The 27008-nt window shown below is 46.3% G+C and overlaps 1 long non-coding RNA gene across 1 annotated transcript in view; it reads right to left on the bottom strand.

Annotated features, from left to right (window-relative positions):
• The window catches only part of LOC309624857, a 38793-nt gene that overhangs the window by 9875 nt on the left and 1910 nt on the right, over nucleotides 1-27008 (bottom strand). Inside the window, exons 2-3 of the long non-coding RNA XR_014242171.1 lie at nucleotides 15359-18612; nucleotides 9519-9597 (exon numbers count right to left, since the gene is read on the bottom strand). This is a non-coding gene — a long non-coding RNA (uncharacterized lncRNA). The remainder of the gene's footprint in view (nucleotides 1-9518; nucleotides 9598-15358; nucleotides 18613-27008) is intronic.

Raw genomic sequence — 27008 nt, 5'->3', positions numbered from 1 at the left:
GAAAAAGAGGTGCTACAAAACCACAAGCAGTCTCTAGAGTGGTAGAAGGGAGTCTGGATTGGAGCATGTCATTTCACATGGTGTTATCCTTTTTGTGGTTAGAGTATCAAGCTTTAGAAGGCAAAGATACTTTGGGAAGTGAGAGCTTTATTTTGGTTACTCTGTGTTTTGTTTCCATTTGATTATGGGATGAGCTCCTGGGCTAAGTACTTCTCTTGTCAATGAGTTTCTTGCCTTGACTCCTCATTGGAGTCTCGCAAGCTGGTGTCATCACTGAATTTTCATTGTCATCTGTTTTGGGGACATTGTCTATTGCCCCAGAAGCCCACAGGCCACAAGAGGGAAACAACTGTGAAGGTATGGTTAAGGAGAGACAGCTTCCCTTGAGATTTTGACATGGAAGGACTGTGTAAAAGGCCCCCTCATGGCAAATCAAGGTAAATTCAGACTTAGGAACCAGAAAACTTTGAGGTGAGTGTGGTGGGCTCTCTACCAGTGGGACGGGTACCTGGCTAAGAAGGTCTAACTTCTGGGTGAGCGGAGAAGGGTGTTACGTAGGGAAGCAGCTCAAGGATGCTTCGCTAAGTTGAGGATGAAGAAGCATAGTGCGGGGGGAGATCAAAAACACCAAGGGGACCATAACAGGTGCCAAATCCAAAAGATAGCTGAGGTGGAAGAGGAGAGGAAGCAGAAAGGTGAGGGTGGAGTTGGGAAAAGAGACTGGGCTGAAGAGTCAGGACATTCTGTGAAGGAAATCGTGTTCTAAGGCACCCTTGACACCCAGTGGCTGGTTCACTAGAGGAGAGTGTTGATCCTAAACATTCACCCCAGAGTCCCTTGAGAATCTGTAAAAGTCATCTTCATGCCTGTCTGCTTTTCTTAACCATCCCGCTGCTTTGACTCTAGTCTCTGACTGTCTGAATCCATCTATCTACTCGACCCTCAATCCCAAAGTGGCCAGGGAGAAGGAAGCACAGAGAAACCGCAAGAGTCCACTTGGCCACCAACCAATAACAATAACAAAAGCACAGTTTTGACGAAGGATCAGAGGTTGAAATAAGCAAACATTTCAACGCATGGTTTTGTTTACGTCTCCTTGCCTCTCTCTACTTTGAGGAAAGAGCTTTAACAGTTCATACCAGTTGGATCCCTCTCCCAAATTGCAGATGGATCTGATTTCTGCCCATCCCTCCCTCTACTTTACCAGACAGGGGCCTCTTTAACTGTCTCCTCTGCACACTGTACTCCGTTTTGGGCTCCTGGATCAAGCAAGATCTCAGACAGGGGGAATGGCAGGATCTGGAGCTGCAGTTCTGTAGACATGTGCTGAGTCAACTGGGCAGCTGGTCCTTCTATGGCCTTGCTCCACTCCTCAGCAACACCTAGCCTGGGCTCCAGGTGTGGGCTTCTGATTCACTCACCATTTCTACCTTGATTCCCTAAGCCTCCGAGACTGGCTTTCTTTATCTTGTCCCTCCTGCTCCATCTTGAAGCCATGTCTTAGTCTGAAGTCTTGCCCTTGAATCCCAGTACCTGTCCTCTGTCATTCCCTCAAATTATACCTAATACTTCCCTCCCTCCAATACAGACCTTCTAGCCTGGATCTGCCTGACTAGCATGGGGATGTCCACTGGTTACCCCCAAACTTCCCCTAGGCCAGCCCATCTCTCTGGACTTCTAGGATCACCTATTGCTGAGACCACCCTCCACCACCTGCCTTGCCTTGGCGGGTCTCTCTGTGTCTTGGCCAACCTTGTGTGACCTACTCCCTGCCTTCTAAGCCATTATTATTCTCAGTGGTTCTAAAATCATTAATCCAACAGCCAACAAGTACTTAGTTATGGAATACCATCTACATGATTGGTGCTGTAGGAGCAACGTCCCTCAGCCAAATGACAATTGAGAGGCAACGAACTTCAGTTTGTAGTGATATGAGACCAAATGTGAAGTTATCTTCATTTACCCTTTTGGAAGAATTATTTGACCAAGTGTATTAGGTATCTATTGCTGCATAACAAATTACCTCAAAAGTTAGTGGCTTAAAATAAGAAAAAATAATCTCTCACAGTTTCTATGGGTCAGGTATTAAGAAGTAGTTTAGCTGGGCAACTATGGCTCGGGGCGTCTCATGAGGCTGTAGGCAAGATGTCAGCTGAACTGCAGTTATCTGAAGGCTCGTCTGGTGCTGAAGGACTTACTTCCAAAGTATTGGATGCAATTTGGTGCTGAGTGCTAACACCATAGTTCTCCCCACAAGCCTTTATATGGCTTCGTAAGTGTCCCCATGACATGGTGGCTGGCTTTCTCCAGAGCAAGTAATCCAAGAGACCAAGGATGGAGCAGCAATGTCTTTTATGACCTAACCTTGGAAGCCACAGATATAACTTCTACCATATTCCGTTGGTCACACAGGTCAGATTCAATGTGGTAGGGGCAACATAAGGAAACAGATAATAGGAGTTGAGGATCATTGGGGACCATCTTGGAGACTGACCACCATGCCAAAGAACAATTCAGTTTAGGGGCCAGGAAGATTTTTACCTATTAAGAAGATAATATTTGTTTAAGGCTTTATCTCCAGTGCTGGAACAGTGCCTAGCATATAGTAAGGACTCAATAAACATTGAGTGAATGCATGATTGAGTGAACAGTATACATTACTTTCAGGAAGTACTCTGTAGTTTATAAAGTACTTTTCCAGATCTTATACAATTTGATTATCACCTCTGTGAGATAGATCAGGCTAGTATTATGAATCCTACTTACAGAAGTATTCATATGTAGTGTTATTAATACTATTTTACTTCAGATATGTAAAGCATCACCTAAAGTCACACAGCCTGAATCTGATGCCCTTTCTCCCTGGTCTAGTCATACCACAGGATCATGTTGTAACCCCAGTTCACTGGGCTTTGTCCATCTCATTGGCTATGAGGTGGGTTCTTTGAAGTACAGGTGAAATGACCCTTAGGAGGCTGAGCCAGCGCCGTTTTATGGTTTACTGGGTGGATTTACTGCAAAGCTAGTGACACTTAAGGCTCTTTACTTGCATTGGCCCTTCCAGGGCAATTCCAAACATTTTGGCAAGTAAGAACCACTTATCTGTGACTTCATGCAACAAACTGAAACAATTCCAGAAGACGGTAACCTGATATTTAACAACATTTACAGTCACTCATGACAATGCAGCTGCAAGCATTTGTGAAAACATCAGTGGGTTCCCAGAATAGGTGTCAAGTCCAGCTGATTTCCTTAATCTCATGGGAGAAATCTCTCTTCCATGATACCTGAAGTTGCTGACGTTTTCAGTGTTTCCAACAGTTACATTTTTTCTTTTCAGGTTTGTCTCCTAGGTGGAATATTTTAAATATAGATACTAACTGAGGTTTTTCCTTACAGAAACTCATTTTTTCTTTAGCTAAATAACTGAGAATATTCAGATAAAAATGAACTATGAAATCACTGAAAGGGACATAAATTATTCTGATATCAAGAAACAAATTGTAACAAGAGAAATTTCAATGCCAAAAGCAGTAAGTAATTCATTAGGAAGAAGTACATTTTGAAGATAAGTAATAAATAGTGTCTCGAACTGCTGATAATCCCATCTCTAGGGAGGGGCTCATCTGGGTGAGTGGAGGTTCCCCCCAGAAGAAACATCCCATTCTCAGCCCAGGGTCTGTGGGCTGCAGTTCCTAACAGCTGTGGACAGGCAGGGGACCCCAGTGAGCTTGGGCTTCTCCTGCAGGCTCATGACTGCCCAGCTCTTCCTACCAGCTATGCAACCCAGCCTCTCTCTAACGAGCCAGTTAGGAGTTCTTAGGCATTACCAAATAAAAAGAAACCCAGAAGAAACATTCAGTATTTATATAAAGTAATTATTTTCTTCCCCTGACTACGCTATCCTCCTTCAGTTTCAGAAGAACCTTTGTGTCTAGATTAGTCCAGCTGAAGTTTTTTTTCTTACCATCTGTAAGGGGGATTTTCCATTTTTCCAACAAGAAAATAACCCTTGGGCTAAAGGAACTGTGAAAATGTTTAGTCTCCAGAAAGGCATGAAGACTCAGGGTGGCAGAATCCCTGCAACTCAGTTTTGGGCCATTTTGTCATTGATGAAATAGCCTCCCTTGCCGTTCCTCTGCACACTCGGCATCAAATTTCTGGCCCACAGATCACAAATAACTGTTCTTCAGGATGTCATGGAGAGATTTATCAGGGTGGGTTGCTGCTGGAATGCACAATTATGCAACTAAGGTGGTGTGGAGCAAGAGAAGAGACACTGGGCTTGGAGCCTTGAGAGATGGCTCTAGTCTCAGTTTTCTTGTTGCGTGATCATGTGCAAGTCATTTCCTCTCCATGTGTCTCAGTTTCCCCGGTTGTAAAAAGAGTGTGATGAACTGGCCTATCTCTCCTTTCTAGGCTTAATGATTTATGAGTTACCCTGAAAGGGACCTCGTGAGGCCAGGATCAGGGTAGTTTGTACAATAACTTACATGAAATGAGTGATGAAGCAGGCCATTCTCCGTGTATTCTTGAGGAGAAAAGAGCAGTTTTAAAGCATATATTTGTATTAGTGAACTGTGTTACACCAGGCCAATGGACGTGAGGGGATACTTGTTGGGGAGGAAGCAGGGATGGTGATGATCAAAGCAAAGTTGACAAAGACCTGGCTCAGGAGGACAGTGCTGAAACTATCAGTCAAGGTAATCAGGAAGCCGGGTGAATAGTCAGAAGGCCAAGGTCAAAGCAAGACACAGTGAGGAACTGAACAGTATACACAGCAGCAGCTGAAATAGCTTGTGAGTGGGGCCCCTCCTGCCCCAGTCAGGGGGCCTTTTACATGCTTCCTGCTGAGCCAGGTGCTGAGGACGAGGTTCCACACTTGGACAAGCCACTGTTTCCCAGCTCAAGAAGGGTTGTGGGGAGAAAAGTGAGTGTGGCTGGAGTGGGGAGTGAACCCATCCAACGTTTTTATGTGACCGAATACTTACGCAAATAAATATGCAAAACAATCTATTGAAATGAAAGATAAAATACAAATTATAACAAATTCCTATCAACTTTGAAAATCAACATTACTAAGGTAAAATTGCTATTTAATCCCTTGAAAGTGCAATTAAGTCTTTAAAAATATTTTCATGAAAATAAAAGTTTGATACCTGAAATAAAATGTGCAGGCTGAAAAATAAATAAACAAAATGATTCTAGCTTCCGGTGTCTATCTGTGGTCAACATAAAGAATTAGTCTGATGCCTCTGGTATGTTATGGATAGGCCTGCAAATAAATTAAAAGTATTATGAGGGCTTCCCTGGTGACGCAGTGGTTAAGAATCCGCCTGCCAATGCAGGGGACACAGGTTCGAGCCCTGGTCCGGGAAGATCCCACATGCTGTGGAGCAACTAAGCCCATGCCCCACAACTACTAAACCTGCGCTCTAGAGCCCGTGAGCCACAACTACTGAAGCCCGTGTGCCTAGAGCCCGTGCTCCGCAATGAGAAGCCACCACAATGAGAAGCCCGCTCACCGCAACGAGAAAGCCCGCGCGCAGCAGCGAAGACCCAACGCAGCCAAAAATAAATAAATTAAAAAAAAAATTTTTTTTTAAGTATTGATTTGTTTACTACAGCAAAATATTCCCTGTATAACTGTTGTAAATACTGCATTGATATTTAAAATTGAAGTATAATTGACATATTATATTACTTTCAAGTGTACAATGAAGTGATTGAATATCTGTGTATGCATTTTAAAAAAAATTTATTTATTTAGTTTATTTATTGGCTGCGTTGGGTCTTTGCTGTTGACTGCGGGCTTTCTCTAGCTGCGGCGAGTGGGGGCTTCTCTTGCTGCGGAGCAGGGTCTCTAGGCGCAGGGGCTTCAGTAGTTGTGGCTCACGGGCTCTAGAGCGCAGGCTCAGTAGTTGTGGCGCACGGGCTTAGTTGCTCTGCGGCATGTGGGATCTTCCCCGACCAGGGCTTGAACCCGTGTCCCCTGCGTTGGCAGGCGGATTCTTAACCACTGTGCCACCAGGGAAGTCCCGTGTATGCATTAATTTTTGAGCGCCTCCAGAACCACACACTGGAACAGAGAGAGAAGCAAGAAACAGACATTCAGCAAGACAAGGAGAGGCTACCTCACTCTGTATGAATCTGCTGCATTCATATCTAAGAGGAAGAATATAATAAGGACTTTGCCTTGACTCTTAAGTAAGTGTATCTGCTGCTCAAATCCTGCCCACCCTCTGAAGGGAGGGGTTCGTCTCCAATGCTGGCAGCAGCACAGCCCACAAACCTTCGTGACTTGTGGACACAGTTTTCTTTTGATTCATAGACACAGGGCAAGAGATGTGAAGTATTTCCCTGGGGCTTGAGTGGTGTTACTCATGAGAGTGGATGTTTAGGACTACCGGCTGTGCTGTGCCAATGCCGAGCTCTGGATCCCTAGTGACAGAAGCACTCTCATGTTCTTTAATACATTCGTTTACCTAGTATACGAGACCTGGTAAAGCAAGGACTCGGAGAGGGGGCGCCTTTTGCCTGGGTTTTCCCCAGGTGATGGATGACTTGGCCAAGAGATGCCAATGTGGATGGATGATGGCTAAAGATTACACATTCAAAATAGAAAAGAAACTGAATCATAGGTAAAGAAAGTTCCTTTGTGCAGCTTTCCCTAATCTCTCTCCCTCTCTTATATACAGAATGAATCACCATCCTTTGACTACTCCTATACATATTTTTTAGTATTACAAATATCACCTTGCAATATATAATTTAAAAAATATGTTAATATTTGTTTCCCTGGCTGGGTTGAAAACGTGAGAGTCAAGCTGGTATCTTAAGTGCCCCTGTGTTTCCTGCGTGTAGCACAGTGACTGGTGTGGCACAGGCACGCGGGCAGAAGAGGACGGTGAGAGGTAAGAGCTTGCGCTTTGGAGCCAGACGCTCCTGAATTTGAATCCTGGTCTCACCGCTTCCCGGTTGGGTAACTCTGGAAGTTTCTTAACACCCCTAAGCCTCTGTTTGTTTATCTGAAAATGGGGATTAGTGACGTTCCCATCTCCTATTGTTGTTCTGAGGCTTCCTTATGAGAGTATGTGTGAAATGTTTAGCACAGCGTTCGTTGTCGTAGTTATTCCATTATTTATCTGAATGGAACCATCTCCTTGCTCTGCCTCATGGCGTTGCCATGCAGACTCACCAGGCGGTGGGCACTGGGGCACTTGCAAGGCTATTGCCAGGACGTGTTATCGTTTGGTCAATTTCTAAACTTAAACGGACACAGCGTGTGCAATGCCTGCAGGTCTCTGAGCCGCCTGGGAGGGAGGAAGGATTAAGGAACCCATCTAAGCTAAAAGAGTCCTGGGACACATAGAAACGTAGATCTTTGGTTGTCATTCTCCTCCTGGAGGGTGACACTCTCTGGCAAATATTTTCTGCACTCATTGGGTGGTGGTGACGGCCCTGTCCTGAAGCAGCTCCCATCAAAGGCTGAAGAGCCAGAGGGGAGGGTGTAACTTGAGACTTCGCTCCAGAAGGCCCGGAATCTCAGTGGAGATAGCACCAGCCTTCAGGGCAGCAGACGTTCCGGAGCTCGGCTCCGCCTCTGGGATGGCTTACAGGACAGGTCCTGCCTCTGCAGCCTGGAGAAAATGCACGGGGCCATCATGGGCTGGGGTGTTCCTATCTGTCAGCTGACTCTTAATCATCTGCAATGGCCCTGAGAGGCATCTCGGCTTTCCACTGCCCCACCGACCACAATATTTGCTGTTTTGGGCCCTGGGAGGCAGGGTCTGCAGAGCCTGTGCTCTATGCCGTCAGTGGAGCAGCCACTGGACAAACATTTGTAAGCTCTGATTCATCTCTGGGCACTGGGCCAGGTGTGCAGAGGACAGGAAGAGTGTAAGAAGGTTCTTCATTCCACAGCTTACACTCTAGTTGGGAAAAGATATGGCTGCTATTCAGCTGTTAATGTAACAAATATGCATCCTAAGTGTCAAATTACTGTTTTGGAGGGCAGGGGAAGGGCCATAGAGTTGATTGGGGTGGTCAACGAGGGAGTCTCAGAACAAGTAAGGTTTCCTTCCACGTTAAGCTGACTCCTTGGCCTTGCAGTTGCCCATCTATCTGCAGGGCCCACACAATCAGTATAGGTGCCACCCCCGCAGTTGCCAGGATTTGGGGGAGGAGATGGAGGGGAGTCAGCGTCTTACCCAGACTAGTTTGAGTGCGTCATTCTTCTAGCAGCCTGGGATGAGGTTTGCAGATCACTTCTCATGAACCCCTAGGCTCAGGGACAACACTTAGAAAAGGCAAAACACCATGGGGCAGCTCAAAGAAGAGAGTTCCTGCTGGGGTGGAAGCCACCTGTCAGCACCCAACAGTGACTTGGCAGCCATGTGAAGGAGCCACATTGAAATCACATCTTCCAGCCCCAGTCAAGCCTTCAGGAGACAGCAGCCCCAGCCAATATCTTTTTTTTTTTTTTGGTTGCAACTAACATTTATTGACCAGCCAACATCTTGACGTCATCAAAGACCCAAACCAGAACCACCAGCCTAAGCCACCCATAGATTCCTCACCCACAGAAACTGTGAGAGATAAGGATTGTTTATTGTTTTAAGGCACCAAGTTTTGGGGTAATTTGCTACACAGCAATAGATAACTAATGCAGGAGGGTAGACATCTATTGGGCTCATGTGTCAGGATTGGTGAGATTCCCCTTGACATTTCTACTCTCCATCCTCTTGGAAAGTTCTTCATCGTGAGAGAGAGAAAGAGAGAAGCCACGGTGCCCCTCTGTCCTCTGCAGAGCTGGGAACAGAGAATAGACAACCCAGGCTGCCTCTTTGGCTCTCAGCTGTGCTAGCCAGCAATGCTTTGACCATTTCTACCAGGAGTCAGCAAATTTTTCCTTAGAAGGCCAGATAGTCAGTATTTTAGACTTCGCAAGCCATACACAATACCTCTGTTACAACTACTCAATTCTGCCCTTATAGCACAAAAACAGCATTAGACAATATACAAATGAATGGGCATGGCTGAGTTCTAATACAGCTTTACTTAGAAAAACAGGTGAGTGATTCATGGGCTGTAGTGTTCTAATCCCAGGTTTATACAAAGGAAAAACACAGTACAGGAAGGTCTGTGGCCAGACAGGCTCAGAGGGCCAGAAGGACACTTCCCATAGAGGAGAGGCTGTTTGTGAACTGCCTTACCCTGGGCCCCACTATTGCCTTACCCTTGCTGCAGGAGGCCAAGATATTTATCATCTCTTGCAAAGAAAACTACACATGAAGAATATGTAAGGGAGCTCCAGGTTTACTGACAGTCTGGGCATCTGTTAGGTATGTTACTGAGTAAATGGCCACATCTGCTGGAAAATCTCTTTTAGCCCCTGGAAGAACTGTGGGCCAGGCACTGCTCCAGTAGTTACTGTTTTCACACATATTACCTCCTTTTTTCTCATCTCCAATTATTGTTTTATAGCAAATTACCCCCAGACTCAATGGCTCACTCACATGGCTGGCAAGTTGGTTCCTCTCCACAAGGCTGCTTGAATGTCCTCACAACATGGTGACTGGCTTCCCCAATAGCTACCTGTCAAGAAGACCAAGGAAGGAGCTGTAATGCCTCTGTGACCTGCTCTGGAAGTCACACATCACCATGTCCTTTGCACTCTATCGTTTACCTAGGTCAGCCCTGATTCAATGTGAAAGAGACCATACAAGAGTAAGTATACCAGGAGGTAAGGATCACTGGGAGCCATATTGGACGCTGGGTAGAATGAGTGGGTTCTGAGATTAGTGTCATACTGACAGTAGCCACTACAAAAGCTTGCCCACTTAAGTCTGGTGGTTGTGTGAGGAGGGGCAAATGGAAGAGACTCATCACCTGTTTGCTCAAATCTGTATAGGTGACTTGTTTTTGCAGGCCCTCAATATTGAGGGCATCAAGGCTTAGGTACCAATGGCTGTGGTTTTTAGCTACATTTGACCGTAAGTTTTCATTACTGGGGTTCTAATACTACCATCCTTGATGCTCTGACATTCCTAAGAGTCTGCAGTAAATGTTTTGTCTTTCTGTTTTGGATTCCCAGCATCTGAATACCTTCCTAGAGGAATTTCCCATTGTGTGAGTCTTGGTAGGGGCAGGTTCCTGTCTGGTTTTTCAGCCTGTCAGTCTTTGATTTACCCTATGTCTCTCCCAAATGCCTTTGCTATTTAAATTAGCTATTCAGTTTCTGTGGCTTGCAACCGGGAATCCTGGCTGGTCCTGCATCTCCAGAAGTTACACTCAGAGGAAGGTCATTTGGTGCCAGAGTCACTACATCTCTGCTGTTATTGTAGTAACAGTTGGCAGAGTAGAACATAGACCTCAGAGTCAGACAGACCTAGGTTTGAATTCCAGTCCTGCCACTTTAATGCAACAAGTTAACTTTCAACAAGTTATTTAACATCTCTCAACTTGAGTTCCTTCACTCTTAAAATGAGGAAACATTTAGCATGCAAGATTGCTATGAAGATTAGCACATAGCATTATGCCTGACACATAGTAGGTGCTTAATGACTGTTCTTATATAGCAAATGATAATGGTGATATAACAAATGATAACTGCTCTTATATAACAAGGCAGCAATGATGGACACGTGCTGTGCTTCCTCCTTATGTAAATCCCTTTCAGGGTTTCTTGAAGAGGCAAAGTTACTACCACCTGATGACAGGTCTTTGGAACTTGAACTTTCCCATCTCTCAATAATAATTTTCTTTAGAATTCTCAAGGGTGGCCCTACCTGTGGTGTTGAATAGATTCTTCCAATAAAGAACTTGCTAAATGTCCTCCAGGAACTAATCCAGAGCATGACTGAGAGATACCTCCAGTCCCATCTGCAGTGCTTTGCAAATGGAACTCTTTGTGGCCTGCCCTGAGACCCTAGAGCATCCAAGATGGGCATGCTACTTCAAGCCCTGTTGTGGTCCTTGCAATGTGGTCCCAGGTCATCCAGACTTTTGGCCTGGGCCCCCAGATAGCCTTGAGGCTACTAGAGACACACTAGATGGAAAGGCACACTCTGAGACGCTCTGCTCTAGCAGGAGCTCTGTTTTCTCCCGTGCCTTCTTTGAGCTGTGGAAGCTGTTCTACGGGGTTTCCCCATTTCTATCACGGCTGCTGCGTCAGTGCTGGTTGTTGACACATGGCTTCAGTCCCACCCCATGTGGGCCTCTCCACAGGTTGCTTGAGTGTTGCTGCAATGCGGTGCTGACTTCCCCAAGAGAAAGCACACAGTCATTTTTGCCCTCTTGGCTACCTATTGGTGAGGAAGGACTACACACAGTGTGAATAGCTAGAGGCAAGGTCATATGGGCCCTTTTGGAGGCTGGATACCACACATCTCACCCCAAATAAGGGTGCTCATGGGTGGTAGAAAGTGTCCTGTATACAGAGAACGAGATGGATGCTCTTACTGGTCTCTGCATGGTGGGATGGAGAAAACTGTGGGTTGGTAGTCAGGACCTGGGCGTCAGTGTTGGCTCTGCCCCTGGCCTCCTATGGGTCCTTGAATGAGTCATGTCCCCTCGTGGACCTGTAGTTTTCTTAACCACATATAAGAAAGGCTTTTGAACTTGGGTCAGTGTGGCATAGGGGTCCAATCCCTACCACTTAGCTAGTTCCTTCATCTCTGTGGACTTCAATTTCCTCATCTGTAAAAGTGAGGATAAGAATACCACCTCCTTCCTAAGGTTGTTGTGAGGAATAAATGAGCTGGGCTGTGTATTATGCTCACCACATAGAAGGTGCTCAGTAAATGTTTGCTGCCATTATTAGCAGCAGAAATAGCAACATCACCTCTGGCTTTGAGGTCTCTGATTCCACAATCTGTTCTTAGCCCTGAGAACAAGGGGCTTCTGTACCCTCCCTCCTCCTCCATCAGTTCAGACTCTTGATGACCTCTAGGGCTGGCTTTGGGCAGCTGCACTCAGGCCTCTGGGGTAGACTGGAGGTGTCTGTTTCCTTTCTCAGCATCTGGTGGTCAAGGCACTTGCAAACCTGTTACAGCTGAAATCAGGAACCAAGCAACCAGAACAGCCTCATGCTGAGAGCTGGGGCCAGTCCTTGGGACAACTGTGAATTATGTAATCACAGGGTAGCAGAGATGGAGTGGGTCTCAGACCTCATCTGGTCCCTGACCTGACCACCCCCTCCCCGCCCCAGCCTGTGGGGCCACCATCCCTCCTCACAAGCCCTGTGTGAACAGCTGTCTGAAGACCCACCATTCATGCTTGAGGTCCATGGCAGCAGCCATCAGATGACTACCAGCTTGAGCCCTGCCTGCCCAAACCCACTCTGTGGCAAAGCCACTGTGTGAAGGCTTCAGCTCCAAGTCCTCACCCCACTACTAGAGACCACATGGATGACACCATCCTATCCAAACCCATTCTCTTCATGCTCAACCAGGAGCCAAGGCCTCTTCAGGTACCCTTTGGCTCCCAGACTCCATCCCCACACTGCTCTGTTCATTTGCTCAGCTGGCCTGCCCCGCCTCCCCCATCTCCCTCATCCCCTCCTCTCCATGACCGCAAATTCCTCTGTATCCTCACCCTTTTCCTGGGACACTCCCTTCTGTCTGCTGTCCTCTCAGGTGGGGGTTGCCATTCTCACATGCTCTCCTCAGGGTCGGAGGATAAGTCTGCAATCCTCCTGGCTCCCCAGGCCACACCTATACTCCCCTTCATCTTGTAAAACCCCCTGCTCCTTCAGACTCGCACCATTCATCCTCCTCTCCATCCCTGATGCTTCCCTGGGCCTTCTGGTCAACCACTTGCTCACTGACCACCTTGGCTCCTGGGCTCCTGGAGTCCTTTCCACCCCAACTCTTTCTTGATTCCTGGGCCCTAAATCATGCATGAGGATAACTTTTCCAGGATCTCAATTTTGACCTCACTGCCAGGAACACTTTTGTACCTTAGCTACCCATTCTTTTCCCATCACCAAAAGGGCATAACCTCCCAAATTCCAAACCCAAATATCTCACTCTCTGGTCATCATTGCCTGTCCTTCCAGCTTACTTCCTCAAGCCCCCCGTAACAATTCTTTGACCTCATGCTGAACCTATGCCTACTGGGCCCAGTTGTTCCCCACTACCCATCAGTGGCTTCACTTCCCTTTCTTTCTGTCTCAGATTCCATGGTCCTTCATTGGACTCACTCCCTTGAACACACCTCCAACTCCCTTGCTCCTCTTGGCCTCCTCGGCCCTTTACTCTCCTTGCAAAAGTGCCTGGCCTTAGTACAGGGCTCTTATGTTTGTAGAGCTTCTGAAGACACATGATTGTCTTTGGACATTTGGGTGGTCACATACGATGCAGGGCAGGGATTCATATTTCTGTCTTATGTACAAGGTACTAAGGCTCAAAGAGGTGAAGTGCCTGTTCCAGATTTGTCCAAAGCTGAGCCTCAAACCCATGTCTCCTGGCCCAAGTCCACCTCACCTCTCGAAGCCAGCCTTTCTAGAATAGGTTGGGATTTGGAGACTTGGTGATGAGGGTGTGAGTGGGAGCAGGGCACCTCAACAGAGGGGAAAGTGTTCCCTAGTGATGATGGGGGCAGGGAAGGCGGTGGTCCAGAGGGAGTGGGACTGTGGTGGTCCTCCCAGGCCCTGTAGAGGCTGAGAAATTCTCTCAGAGGCTGTCTTGCAGAGGTGCATTGGCCGTGAAATGCAAAACCAGATGCCACTGGTAAAGCACACTGTCTGAAACAGCATTCCTCCAACTTCCCAGCCTTCTGCAAATCCCATTTCTTTCCTTGTCAGGCCTCAGAGGCTGAGGGCCCTGCACTGTTCTGCACATCAAAGACACCACCAGCTTTCCTGGCACAGCACTCAGAGGCTTTTAACCAGCCTCTGACAATAAAATCACTTTTAAATAAAAACCAAGACTCAATATTCGACAGAAAATGGATTAACAGGATCAGTAGGGGGATGACATCATGCTATTTTTGTTGGCACTTCCCCAGCTCCAATGTACGGAGTCTGGGTGTGGAGGGCGGATATATATACTTTTTCTTTTCAACTGATTTGGCTGCTCTGAGTCTAGGTCTGGAAAATATGGGGAGCTAGAGGGAGCTAGCAGGGCTCGGGGTGACTCTCCAGCAGGTCAGGGCATCCGCCCGCTCAAGGGGGTGAGAACACTGGGCCTGCAGAGACTGAAGTGGGCCTTCTGCTGTGTCATTTTTCTGGGGCCTCAGGCAATGGAAAAGGAAAGGCCCTATTTGGTGATCAGGCCCTGAACTTAGAGAAAGGTGCCCTTCAAAGTGGGCAAATGTCCTGGTACAACCAGTGGTGGAGACAGATTGACCTAGAGAACCAGGGCCTGGCCCATTCACGCACAGCCCTCTGGGTGATGCCACTGGGCCACGCCCAGAATGACAGAGCACCCAGGGCCTTAGGAGACACCTGCTCCACTGGTTGCCAAACTCAATCTTTTTTTTTTTTTTTTTTTTTTAGTTAAGGAACTTGGACTTCAAGTGAGATGCTAAAAGTAGCCCATTGCATACCAAAGACTGGAAGAAGATGAGCTGCAAGGCTTGGAGCCTCCTGGCCATGCCTCCCTGGCTCCTGAGCTGCCTTGGAATCTAACACCAAACATACAAACTGAAAATTTCTGATCATTTGTTCAGTGAACACTTACTAAGTGCTGGCCCAATTTCTGATCATTCATTCAGTAAACACTTACTAAGTCCCTGGCACTTCTCCAGGTGGAGGGGGTACACTGGCGAGCAAAACCAGGCGCATTCCCCGCATTCCCTCACGGGGCTGATGTTTTGGTGTTGATTAATACACATTAAATAAACAGTGACACAAATGAATGTTAACTCCCTCCTACGCCAACATGTATGAAGAAACTGATCTGTGAAAGTGCCAGATGCTTAGCACTCCAGCCTCTGGATGACCAAACCTTTCCGACTTGGGACCGTGTTCCCTCCCACCTAACCCCCAGCACCATCCAGACCTCAATGCATTTTTCCAGGTTTAACTTGCGTTTTTCCACCTCCAGGGATGCCTCCTCTCCTCTCTCCTCCTTTCTCTCCACCTGGCATCTCCAGTACCCCCGGGAAGCCCTGGAACAGCCTCACGTGTCTGAAGTCTCCTCCTTTGGAGGTGACCTGCCAGCCCTCCTCAGCACCACTGCTGGGTCCGGGAAAGAGGGGAGCAGCCGGCATTGGCTGAGGAGCAAGAAACCCGGGCAGGCTCCTCATCCTGCCGCCGAGACCTCAGATGAGTCACCCCACGTCACAGAGGAGCCCATGAACTCACCTCAAGTCCAGATTTGTTTGCTCCTCTCAGGTGTGCGCAGCTCCTTACCTTGGGAAAGTCCCTCAAGGCCAGGGTCCATTCTCTCCTTCTCTGTCTTCTCCCAGGGCCTCAAGCTGGTTTGGAGCCAAACGTGACATTTGTCCATCGACTACACATCTTGTTGGGTGCTCCTGGGCCAGCGTCCCTCACTTGCTCACTGCTGCCCCCAGCTGCTCGGAGCTTTCTTCTCCTGGGAAGACTGAACGTGCTCCTTCTGGGGTCTCATTCATACTCCCAAACATTTGTTGATCACCTTTTGCTCACCAGATCCTGTGCTAGGGATGGCACCTTCTCTTCCCTTCAAAGAGTATAGGATCTAGGGGAGGAAGCAGGCAACTGAAGCAACCACGACAGTATTATGTGCGAGGTGGGGTCAGGGATGCCACCCAGACGTGGGGTCCCTACCCTCTCCTTCCAGAAGGCAGCATCCTCAAATCTACAGGGGTGACCAGAAGGGAGGGTTATCTGCCGGCCCTCTCAGGGCCTCCCATAGTATTGGCGGGTTTGCCTCCTGGAACCCTGAGTCACTGGGTGCTTGAGAGGCTACAGGTCCCTCTCCTCTGAGGCCAGTGAATAGATGAGCGTTCCTTTGCCACCCCATCTTGTTGGGCTTCCTAAAACAGCCACGTCAGGCTGAACAAGGCATAAGCTGAGTTCTCTACTGAAGAGGTTGCGGCCACTTTGGAATTACAACATAGGAGAAGAACAGTCCTATTTCTTATTAATTTGGACTTGCTCCTGAATTTTAAAGGAAAGGCATTTAAAGTCTATCACAAGCGGAGGTCCCAGTGACATTTGACCTGGTTCACCAAACCCTGAGCTTCTCCCACAGTTTAGCAAGGGTCCAGGTCTTCCCATCTCCACCCAGCTCCTTTGGAAACCTCTCCCCCTCGCCACTAGAAGTTTCTAACTCTCTGGATCCATCCTTTCCAGCCCCTCCTTCTGATACCCCTGCCCTGGGACATTCATTCTAGAGTATCACCCATTCAGCCATTTGCTCAGCCGTCCTCTCCTCTCCAGTCCTTCTCATGGCCCCTCAGATCCTAGGGACCAGCAGGGACCAAGGAAGGAGAAGTTCCATGTCCTGCAGTCTATGGTCACCAATGGATATGGATTCCTCCCTTTGGATTTCTTCTCAACATTTCCATCAGTGTGAGCTGCATGCATGTGGGTTCTACGATCTAATAGTGCTACTAGATTATGAGTATACTCTTCTCCCCAAAACAGTAATTAATTTGGGGAGATAGTACTGTTTAAGCCACAGAAGAGAAATTTAGCTGTTCAGGGGTGCTGGAGATAGCCCATACTGGCTTGCAAGAGATGATTGTTAAGTTTTCAGGAACTTTGCAAGTCAGTTGTTAAACATTGCCATTATTAAAGAGTAAATTATATAAGCTTAGAATTAAATACATTCTATTAAAAACAAAATTTAATAAATACTAAAAACTTGTTACTTCTTAATTGTTTTACGACACTTGACTATCATCTGTGTTCTTGAAGTTACTCACATCTACGGCATCTAGCTGGTGCTAACTTCATGGCAAATTATGGCCTAATACACGAGAACAGAATGCTATAGTCTGTGGAGTCAGACAGATTTGGGTTCAAATCCTGGCCCATCGATGACCAGAAATGGTTTCTTTTTTTCACTTGAGTTTCCTCATCTCTGAAACAGGCTGGTAGCAATAGCACTTACCTCACAGGGTTATTGTGAAAATTAACAGATATAATTATAAGCCAGCTGACCCCTGAGAGGAGAAGCAAGCTTCCCTTTGCCCCTCTGGATCCCGTACAGGACGAGGAGGCTGAAGCTGGCTCCTTCCCTGCTGGATGCCACCCACAGGCGTGGCCCTCGACCCCATGTCACAGCTCCTGTCCTCACAGCTCTCGTCTCTCCCACCTCTTATCCCTTTAGCCTAGGGTGGCGATGGCTCCACACCACCCACCCTGGGGCGCTGCGCTCTCCTCCACACCCTGCCCACACTTTTGTAAATAGCCCCTTTCTTCAACTCTCCTCAAATTAAGTGACATGAGTGTTCAACCTGCTTCCGGCGGGGCCTGATGGAGAAACTTAGCACAGTACCTGGCTCCTAGGACGTTCCCCGACAAATGGAAGCAATTATTCACATGAGAACAGAAAACTCTGTGCCCTGTTAAAGGGACACCTGGGCATATTAATGCAGCAACACTCACTGATGCAACGGGTACTTACCACGTTATTTAAGTTTATTTTTCGTTTATTATGAAGCACCCACCATGTGTCAGTCAGCAAGGTCTCTGGGGATTAACTTCTCAGCAGGGGGAGGGGGCTTGCTGGCATTTCCTCTCTCATGACAGCTACAAGCAAACTCGGCAGTCTCAAGATGATGCACCAGTCAGAGCTCTCACCCAGAACTGAGGAGTAAGTCATTATCGGGAAAAGTGGGTTCCACTCACTGAGTGCTCTCTGGGGAGGACATACACAGGGATATGTGGCCCTGTCAAAATAGGCCTTTCTCTGATCCAAACTGAGGTATGAGATCGTATGCCAAAGACTTGGGGCATTCCCTAAGGGGAGAGCCCTGGATGGGGGTCAAGGGCTGGGTTCTAGCCCCTGTTTAGCTGCTACCTTTCTGTGGGTGAACAGTGATGACCTTGGTTTCTCTTCAGGACTTGGTTTCTTTCTCTGCAAACTGAGATGATTGGTGGATTAGTTTCCTCAGGCTGCTGCAACAAAGTACTGCAAACTGGGGTGGCTTAAAACAACAGGAATTTATTCTCCCACAGTTCTAGGGGCCAGAAGTCCCAAGTCAAGTTGTCAGCAGGGCTGTGCTCTCTCTGAAGTTTCTACAGGGAATCCTTCCTTGCTCTTCCAGCTCCTGGTGATTCCAGGTGTTCCCTGGCTTATGGTAGCATCACTCCAATCTCCGCATCTGTCTTCACATGGTCTTCTTCCCTCTGTGTATCCTCTTTCCTTCTTCTAAGGACACCAGTCATTGGATTTAGGGCCCATCCTAATCCAGTATGATCTCATCTTGATCTTTAACCAGTTACATTGCAAAGACTTTATTTCCAAATAAGGTAACATTCTGAGGTTCACCGTGGACATGAGTTTTGGGGGGACACCATTTAACCCACTATAGTTGTATCATAGGTTCTCAACAGTTCTTACCAGTTTTGGCCCTTTGGAAGTTGGTAGGTATGTAGGATTCCCTAGTCAGGCACCTCTCCTTTGCTGGGACTCCTTTGAAAAAGACTGGGTGAGGCAGGATGTCCTCTGAGTTCTGCGGAGGAGAATCAAGAATTATTGGGGGTGTGTGTGTAATTACCACCAGCAGCACTACTGCTATTCAACACCATATCACGTCCCCCTTCTTCTTCCCTCCCCCACTGTCACTACTTGTCACTACTACCCACTCCTCCTCCCCCTCTCCTTCCCCAGCTCTTACTACTGGCCTCTATTGAAGCCCGTCTCTGTGCAAGGCACTGGGCTGGGCACATCCATCATTTCTCGTCCTCCCAGTGGTGCAATGAAATTAGTAGCACTACCATCCCCACTCAAAGTTATAAAACTGAGCCTTCGTACAGCTAGGAAGTGGCAGAACCAGGTTTGGCTGATCTGAAGCTCATGCTCTTGCCACACACCAGGATATTTTATTTTTAAAATTTATTTATTAAAAATTTTTTTTATTGGAGTATAGTTGATTTACAATGTTGTATCACCTGGATATTTCAGCACCAGGGAAACAGGACTCAGCTCTGGCTTTACTTGGATGATACTTGTTTTCAAGGTGGACGATACTTGTTTTCAAGGTGACGTTGTGAAACTGGCAAATTAGTGTACAAAATTTCCCTCTGAGTTGCCTGTTCTCATCTTTTCCTTTCTCCCCATACCCTCATCCCCCATGGTGGAGTCTAGGACCCTAAGGTCTGTTCCGGCCCCTTCACTTTCTTAGATCCCTCCCTCCCGCTCAGGTAACAGTGTCTGATAACAGCATAAAATGCTGCCCTCACCTTACCCCCAACCCTCCAAGGGTCTCTGAATTTTCTTTAGCATGTGGTCCTATGTGTGTGGAAAGCCATTTTCTTCACTCATTTTTCCTGCCTTTGTCCCTAATTCCTTCGAAGGGCTTGGCTGGGCTCCACCTATTTGACCAGGATGGACATTGCTGCTGCACTTTTACAGCTTTTATCATAATAGTGTGTGGTCTGAACTTTTATTACATAGTAGTTCTTCTTTTTACAAAACTTAAATACATACTTTAGCCAAATCCTAAACAATAATACTTATGGAAACAGGGATTTTATGTGTTTCATAGTTTTTCTAATACTTTAAGAAGTTTGTTTCTTTGAACCCTAACGTCATCTCTGGTACTCAGTGGTACTCAGTGGTACACAGCCATATAACCTTTAACCTTATATTTCTGGAAAATAATTCCTGAGATAATAACTCCCAAAGCAGAAAAAAACTTGATTTCATAATTCAATTTATAATAGCAAACATTTGGACAGCACTCTAAGATTCCAACGACTGGGACAAATAAATCGTGGTGTATCCTTCTTTACAGAATATTATGCAACTATTAAAATGATGCTTACTCTATAAAATTAAGTGAAAGAAGCAGGGCATACACACAGATATTAAATACATAGGATAATCATTACGATGTAAAATAAAATATGCATAAAGACTTGCAAGAGATATTGCTAGGTGTTAGCAAAGGTTTGTGGAGAGTGGGACTATAGATATTTCCCCTCTATTTTCTACCTTTTTATTATTTCCAAGTTTTAAAAAGTAAGCTTAAGGATGGGGGATTAAACCACTGATAAGATTATTTATGTATCTTTTATGTCCATGCTCTGAACAGGGGTACTGCCATTGCAGTGATGGCCCAAGACATTCAGTTCAAACCGAAGTCTCCAAGAAGAAGATGAGGCATAATGCTGTGTATGAGTGTATGTCTATGTGTGTGTGTGTGTGTGTGTGTGTTTGTGTGTGAATGTACGTCTGTGTACGTGTGTACAAGTGTGTGTATGAGTGTGTGCACGTGAGTGCCTCCCAAGGAACACTACAGATCAACAGGGAGTCCCCAGGGAAGGGAGACCCAAACCCAGTCCCTGAGCAGACGGTCCCATCCCAGCCTGCACACCATGGCCCTAGCAGTGCTTGTAAACACATTGTCCTCTAAGAGCAATGCCCAGCCGGACATCTCAAATTACTTCCCAGGGCCAGGGGAGAGAGTGGAGAGATTCCCAGAGGTGGGGTGCATCTTCCTGGGTGTCTTCAGGACAGTCCTTTTGGTCATCGAGGTTCTGAACGGCCCTGGTCAACAAGTACCATGGGAGCCCTGAGGTAGGCACTGGGCTAGAAAATAAGCATTGAGATGACATGAACTAATGAGAACAGAATAACCGTAACAACCAAGTAGCTGCTCTTTAGTGAGTGCCTCCAGTGCATGTGCACAGAGTAAATGTGATATAAATTTTATCCCTTTTACTCTTCATAACCACCCTAAGAGAGAGGCTTATAGCCACTATTGTGTGGATGAGAAGACAGATTCAGAGAGGTTAAGTAATCTCCACAGGGTCACACAGCTAGGACTCACATTAAGGTCTGGCTGACTCCAACACTCCAACTTTTTCAGTGATGCTGCCCTAATGCTATTCGCCCCCTCCCCTGCTTTACAGGTCTGTTGAAGTGTTGGGTAATTGTAGACGTGCTAATAAATCAAGTAGTGGCCTCTGGGGGATACACACCACAAGTGCTGCTTCCACTTGCTTAAGTCAAGTTCACTTTAGCCTCCTATGGGCTGCCACAGTGCTCAGACATGGAGAATGCCAGGATCCATGGGAGGTGCTGAGATGCTGACGTGTACACACGTGATCTATTGTGGCCTCATAGGCCAGCTTATGCGTACTTTATTAAACAGTCATGTTGATTACCTTCATATTAATAAAAAGTATGGTTAGGAGCCCCCCCTTTCTCCCTGGCTCCCCCTCACTCATCAGGTTTCAGCCTGCAGCACATACTTGTGGTTAAATATTTAACCCCTAAAACAGAATAGAAATGATGATGACAGCTGTAATCCCAAACACAGACACAGACACAGACACAGACACACACACACACACACACACACACACACACTCCTTCATGCCATGACAATTTGCTGAAAATGCTGACTTAACCATATTGACTTAATTGCTAGGTTGAAATAATGATAATGATAGTAATAATAACAGAATTGTTTTCAAATTGTTCTGAGCAATGTTGCAACATCAGCTGCCATACTCACTCCCCAAGAAAGAATTTGCATTTTAGGATTCAGTTCACATCAGGCAAATGGCCCCCCAGGAAGGTAAATGCAGTCTTTGTTGAGGTTTTTCCTTGCCTAGAGTGAAATCTTACTTCTTTCTGTAAAAGCAGGTGAATGCCAATTTCTAGGCAGGGTTTGGGCCCAAAGTCCAAATTTGCAGACTTCTGGGGGCAGATTGTGAAATGAAATCTGCTCAAAATACTGGGCTCTGACTTAAAGCGTCCTCCTTCAGGGTGGCATTGCATTTTAACTGTGGTTTCAGTGGGGGCCATGACCTGGTAGGAATGTGGCTCTCTGGCTCTCCCTGGCACAGAAATGGTGGGAACTTCCGTGGTACAGCTCTGGAAACCAGAGTGGAGGGCTTCCCTCCAGCCACGGTAGGCAGGCTACAGTCTGAAATTCTCCAGGTAATTAAAGATGTAGGGTGGAGATGAAAATCCCAATGGTCTTTCAACAAAAACTTACCGAGTGCCTACTGTGTGTGGCTCTAGGTAGGTGAAGAAGACTAGGATGTAGCCCCTACTCTTTAGAGTTTACAGCTATTGAAAAGAAGAAACATGTACACCGTACAGCACTTGTGATCAAAAAGTGCTCCTGAAAAGAGATGCTGTGGGAGCCAAGGGTAAGCTGAGTCAATGACGATTGAACTGGTTCTTAACGTATGAAAAGAAGTTCACCAGATGAGGGTCAGGGTGCGTAGGCAGTTGGAGGGTATGCAGGGGCGGAAGGCGTTCCAGACAGAGGCAACAGTGCAAGAGAAAGCAGGGAGGAATAAAAGGTATGTGAGAGTAACACGTACACACTGCTATATATAAAATAGATAACCAACAAGATCTACTGTATAGCACAGGGGACTCTACTCAATATTTTGTAATAACCTATAAGGGAAAAGAATCTGAAAAAGAATAGAGATATATATGTATGTATAGCTAAATCACTGTGCTATACACCTGAAACTAACACAATATTGTAAATCAACTATACTTCAACTTTAAAAAAAAAAGGTATTTGAGAAATAATCTTCTCTAGCACTACTGTAACTCCACCTGCTCTAGTTTTCAAGGCTTCCATCTGCTGTCTGAGCCCCAAGCTCTTGGCATATCGCTGTGCTATGGAGATGCCCGTGGGGTGGTAATTGAATTTATGTTGCTCTTTGCCATGTAATACTTCGTTGTTATTCAGTTATAAAATATTATAAAATTTCCATGATTATTCTTTCTTTGACCCATTAATTATTTAGAAATCTACTTAGAAATTTTCTTAACACATGGGTTCTGTGTGGAAAGGTTTTGGTTACTAACTCATAATTTTATTGCACTGCACAGAGAATTAATTGTATGTTATCAATTCTTTAGTGCCTTTGTGGCATATGGTACATGATTAATTCCTACAAGTTTTACTTGAAATGCTATTTGTTCTTTATTTACGAGATGCAAGGGTCATAAATTTAACCTGTAGTTCAAATCTTCTATATCCTTCCTAATTTTTGTTTGTTGGAACACTGTCTGAGAGAAGGGATTAAAATCTACTACTGTGATGTGGATTGTCAGTAGTTCCTTACAATGTTGTCAGTTTTTGCTTTATGTATTTTGAGGCTATGTTATGAGTATAGGTTCAAGGTAGTTATATTTTTTGGGTGAACTGTTCCCTTTATCGAGACCTTCTTTATTGCCAAGTTTCTGTCTTAAGGTCTATTTTGTTTTGAATTAATATTGCTAAATCAACTTTCTTTTAGTTAATACTTACCTGGTATATTTTTTCCTAATCTTTTGCTTTCAACTTTCTTCTTTCTTTGTCTTTACATGTATATTCTGTGAATAGCTTTTAGCTAGATTCCAGGGCCTTAACCAGTGCCTAGAACATAGTAGATAATTATTTCCTGAATGAGTGAATGGAAAAAAAGTAAATCCAACCTGAAAATTTGTCCTTTAGCAGATGAGTTTAATCTGTTTATATGTGTTTTGTTTACTGATATATTTTAACTAACTTCTACCACTTTTTGTTTTCTAGTTACTTGTGTCTTTCCTTCTCTCTCTCTCTTTTTATTTTTGCTTTATTGCCTTCTACTGGATGGGTTAAATATGCTTTATTTCATTTCCCTTTCTTCTAGCTTCAGAATGATTCCTTTTCTCTTTAGTTGAACAATGGCACAATCACAATCACTGTTACCAAGAAGAAAATAGGGAAGAAAAGAATAACAACTATATATTGGCTGTCTTGTGATGGGCATCATGCTAGACATTCACTGTGTCCTTTGATCAGCACAAAAGCCCTATAAGTTCAATATAAGTATCCACATTTTACAGAGAGGAAAACGGAGACTCAGAATTAAGTAACCCGTCCAAGGCCCCACAGCCAGAGACCAGCAGATCTGGGAGTGGAATCCATTCTGGGTGCTGCTGAAGGTTATGCACTTGCCCCCGCAGGCCACACTGCTGAGAAAGGCCAACCTCAGATTGCTGCAGGACGGTTATTATGGTCTTTCTTAGTCCTCACAGCTGTATTCTGATCAGCAGACCTTGTTATCTCTGTGCCCCAGTGATAACTCAGAAATGGAAATAAATGAACACAGGCCCGGGTACAAGTTCTGAGCAAGAGAAAGTCAAACGCTGAGAAGAAACAGCTCTTAAAACCCTCCAAAATGAAATCTTCCATAAGCTGGATGACTCCTGTCAACATTTTAAAAAATATCTCAGAATTGAGCACTTAGTTCGGGAATGCTTTCTCTTTTCCTAGCGGATAGTTGTCCACAGCCAGAGTCCCTTAATAAGCAGATACAAAGAACTGTCCTTCTTGCCACTATCTCAAAACACTGCTCTTTGAGTATCTGTTCTTTCTTCGAGTATTTGATTTCCTCCCTCTGGTAAGAGGGGCCACACAGTCAGTGTTGTAGGAAAGTTAGGACAGAAGCTTCTGAGGCAGTATTGCACGCAGTGAGCCTTTGATGAGGTCACCCATGGAGGAGGGAGGTGCCATGAATCAGATTACCCACAATCCTCCTCGCTCCCAGCGTTCCGATTGCAGTAAACAATGCTCAGTGGAATGATAATCTTGGTGTTGAATGCCCCGCTGATTTTGCAGGGGTACAGGTGCATCTTTGTCTGAAGGACTGGCAGTTCCTTTTCAGGATGAGAGTGTGAAAGAATGTGACCAAATTCCTGAAATACCTCTGAGGGACCACAGGCACGCCTAGTAACTGCACTAGCGCAGCCTGGGGCTGGCCAGAGGGCCTTACTGGGCCCTGCTTGGGATTTCATCTCCAGTGGCAGCACATGAGGGAAACTGGCCTTTGAGAGGCATTTTTCAAAGTGCAGACCAGCTGAATCAGAATTGCCTGGTTGGGGGAAGGGAAGAAGGTGTGCTTTTTAAAATGCTAATCTGGGGCCCCATCCTAGACTTACTGGATCAGAATCCAATAGGGGACCCCAGGAATCTGCATTTTCAATAAGTGGCCCAGGTGATGGTGGCACTAAGTCTAAATTGTTCTTCAAGGGCTCTCTGCAGTGCCCGAAGCTTCCTGTGGGGTCACCGGGCTGGTGCGAGCAAGCTCGTGGGAAGTGGCCATGAGTCTGAAGCACCAGCTTTCCCTTTGGCTTTCTGTGTGACCCTGAGCAAGTCGCTTCATCACCCTGGGCTTCATTTCTTTGCCTGTTATATAAGAGCCTCTAGAGCTTTTTAATGGAGGGACCAGGCCAGAACTAAGAACTCAGGTCTCCATTTCGACATACGAGTTTGAAGTGAGAGCAGGACTTCTGAAAGGAGATAATATTTACAGCTAATTTTTATTGTGTGCTTACCGTGTGCCAGGCACTGTTGGAGAAATTTATGTATGTGAGCTCATTTTCTTTTCCCCCACAGCCCAAGGAGGTAGGTACTTTCCTATTCCCATTTCATAGATAAAAGAATTGAGGCAAAGAAAAGTTAAGGTCACATAGGAGGTGGAACTGGTTCCAAACTCAGACGGACTCCAGAGTCCCTGTCCTTAACAACAAAGATATACTGCTCTCAGCCATAAATGTCCTGCTGGCAATCGAAAATACCAGACACAGCTAATAGGCCTGATCATCAGGCAAATGTGGCAGTTGTCTAAACAGAGGTGACAGGTGCAAAGACAGAGAAGTGTGGAAGGAGCACCAATAAACACCTGTGACTTACCAACCCAAGGTGACACAGCCTTACCCACTTCTACAGTTCTACAGGATTGTAAATGTGACTCAGATGGTAAGAATTTATAGCATCACGACAGGTGGGAGGGGGCATCTGGGCAGGAGCAAGGGCCCATCCTAAAGCCCCCCCCCCCCCACCGCCGCCACCTCTTGCCCAGCACACTCTGGGGATAACGGCTCTAGCTATACCCTCTCCTTCATAGAGATATGAGGGCACTGATAGGTCCTGGCTTGGTCCAAAGCTTCAAAGACGCATTCGGGAAGTTACAAAATGACCACAAAGCCACACCCCCTTCACCAGAGGAGACTTGGCTAGCACATAACACCAGGGCCTAATTTGGCCTCAGGCAGGGACAGGGCCAGGATTTGATTGTGGGTAAAGCAAGTCCCGGCAGAAGGTTCAGTTACAGTGAGTGCTGCTTCCCGTTCCTAGATGAGTGAGGGGCTGGATTTTCCATGGAAGTGAAGAACATTGCTGGGGATGGACATCATCCTGGGGCTTTCTCGTCTCTGCTGCTCTCCCCATGGGGAGGGAGGGATGCGTTGCATGGAACGCAGGGATCTTTGGGAGCCAGACCAACCTACTTTCCCATCCCCACGCTCAGCCTTTGCTTTCCGGCCACATCTGTGCCCTTTTACACCTTGGTGTCTTTCTTCTAATTTTTTAAAAAATTAGAATACCTCTTCTGGGACTTCCCTGGTGGTGCAGTGGTTAAGAATCCGCCTGCCAGTGCAGGGGACACAGGTTCGTGTCCTGGTCCGGGAAGATCCCACATGCCGCGGAGCAACTAAGCCCGTGCGCCACAACTACTGAGCCTGTGCTCTAGAGCCCGCGAGCCACAACTACGGAGCCCGCGTGCCACAGCTACTGAAGCCCGCATGCCTAGAGCCCGTGCTCCACAACAAGAGAAGCCACCGCAATGAGAAGCCCGTGCACCGCAACGAAGAGTAGCCCCTGCTCGCTGCAACTAGAGAAAGCCGGCGTGCAGCGACGAAGACCCAACACAGCCAAAAATAGATGGATAAATAAATTTATAAAAAAAAAAAGAATACCTCTTACTCTGGCAGTCTGATTGCACTTTCTCATCCTTCAAGAACTGGCTCAACTCCTCTGAGGAGCCTTCCAAGATTGCAACACTCCCCTCCCCAGAAGAGTTCCCCTCTCCTCAGAGCTCCCATGGCAGCGGTGGTGGACCA

The sequence above is a fragment of the Balaenoptera borealis genome, assembly GCF_965194805.1.
Source record: "Balaenoptera borealis genome assembly, chromosome: 3".
Taxonomy (NCBI): domain Eukaryota; kingdom Metazoa; phylum Chordata; class Mammalia; order Artiodactyla; family Balaenopteridae; genus Balaenoptera; species Balaenoptera borealis.
This window is presented reverse-complemented; position numbering and strand designations above follow the sequence as displayed.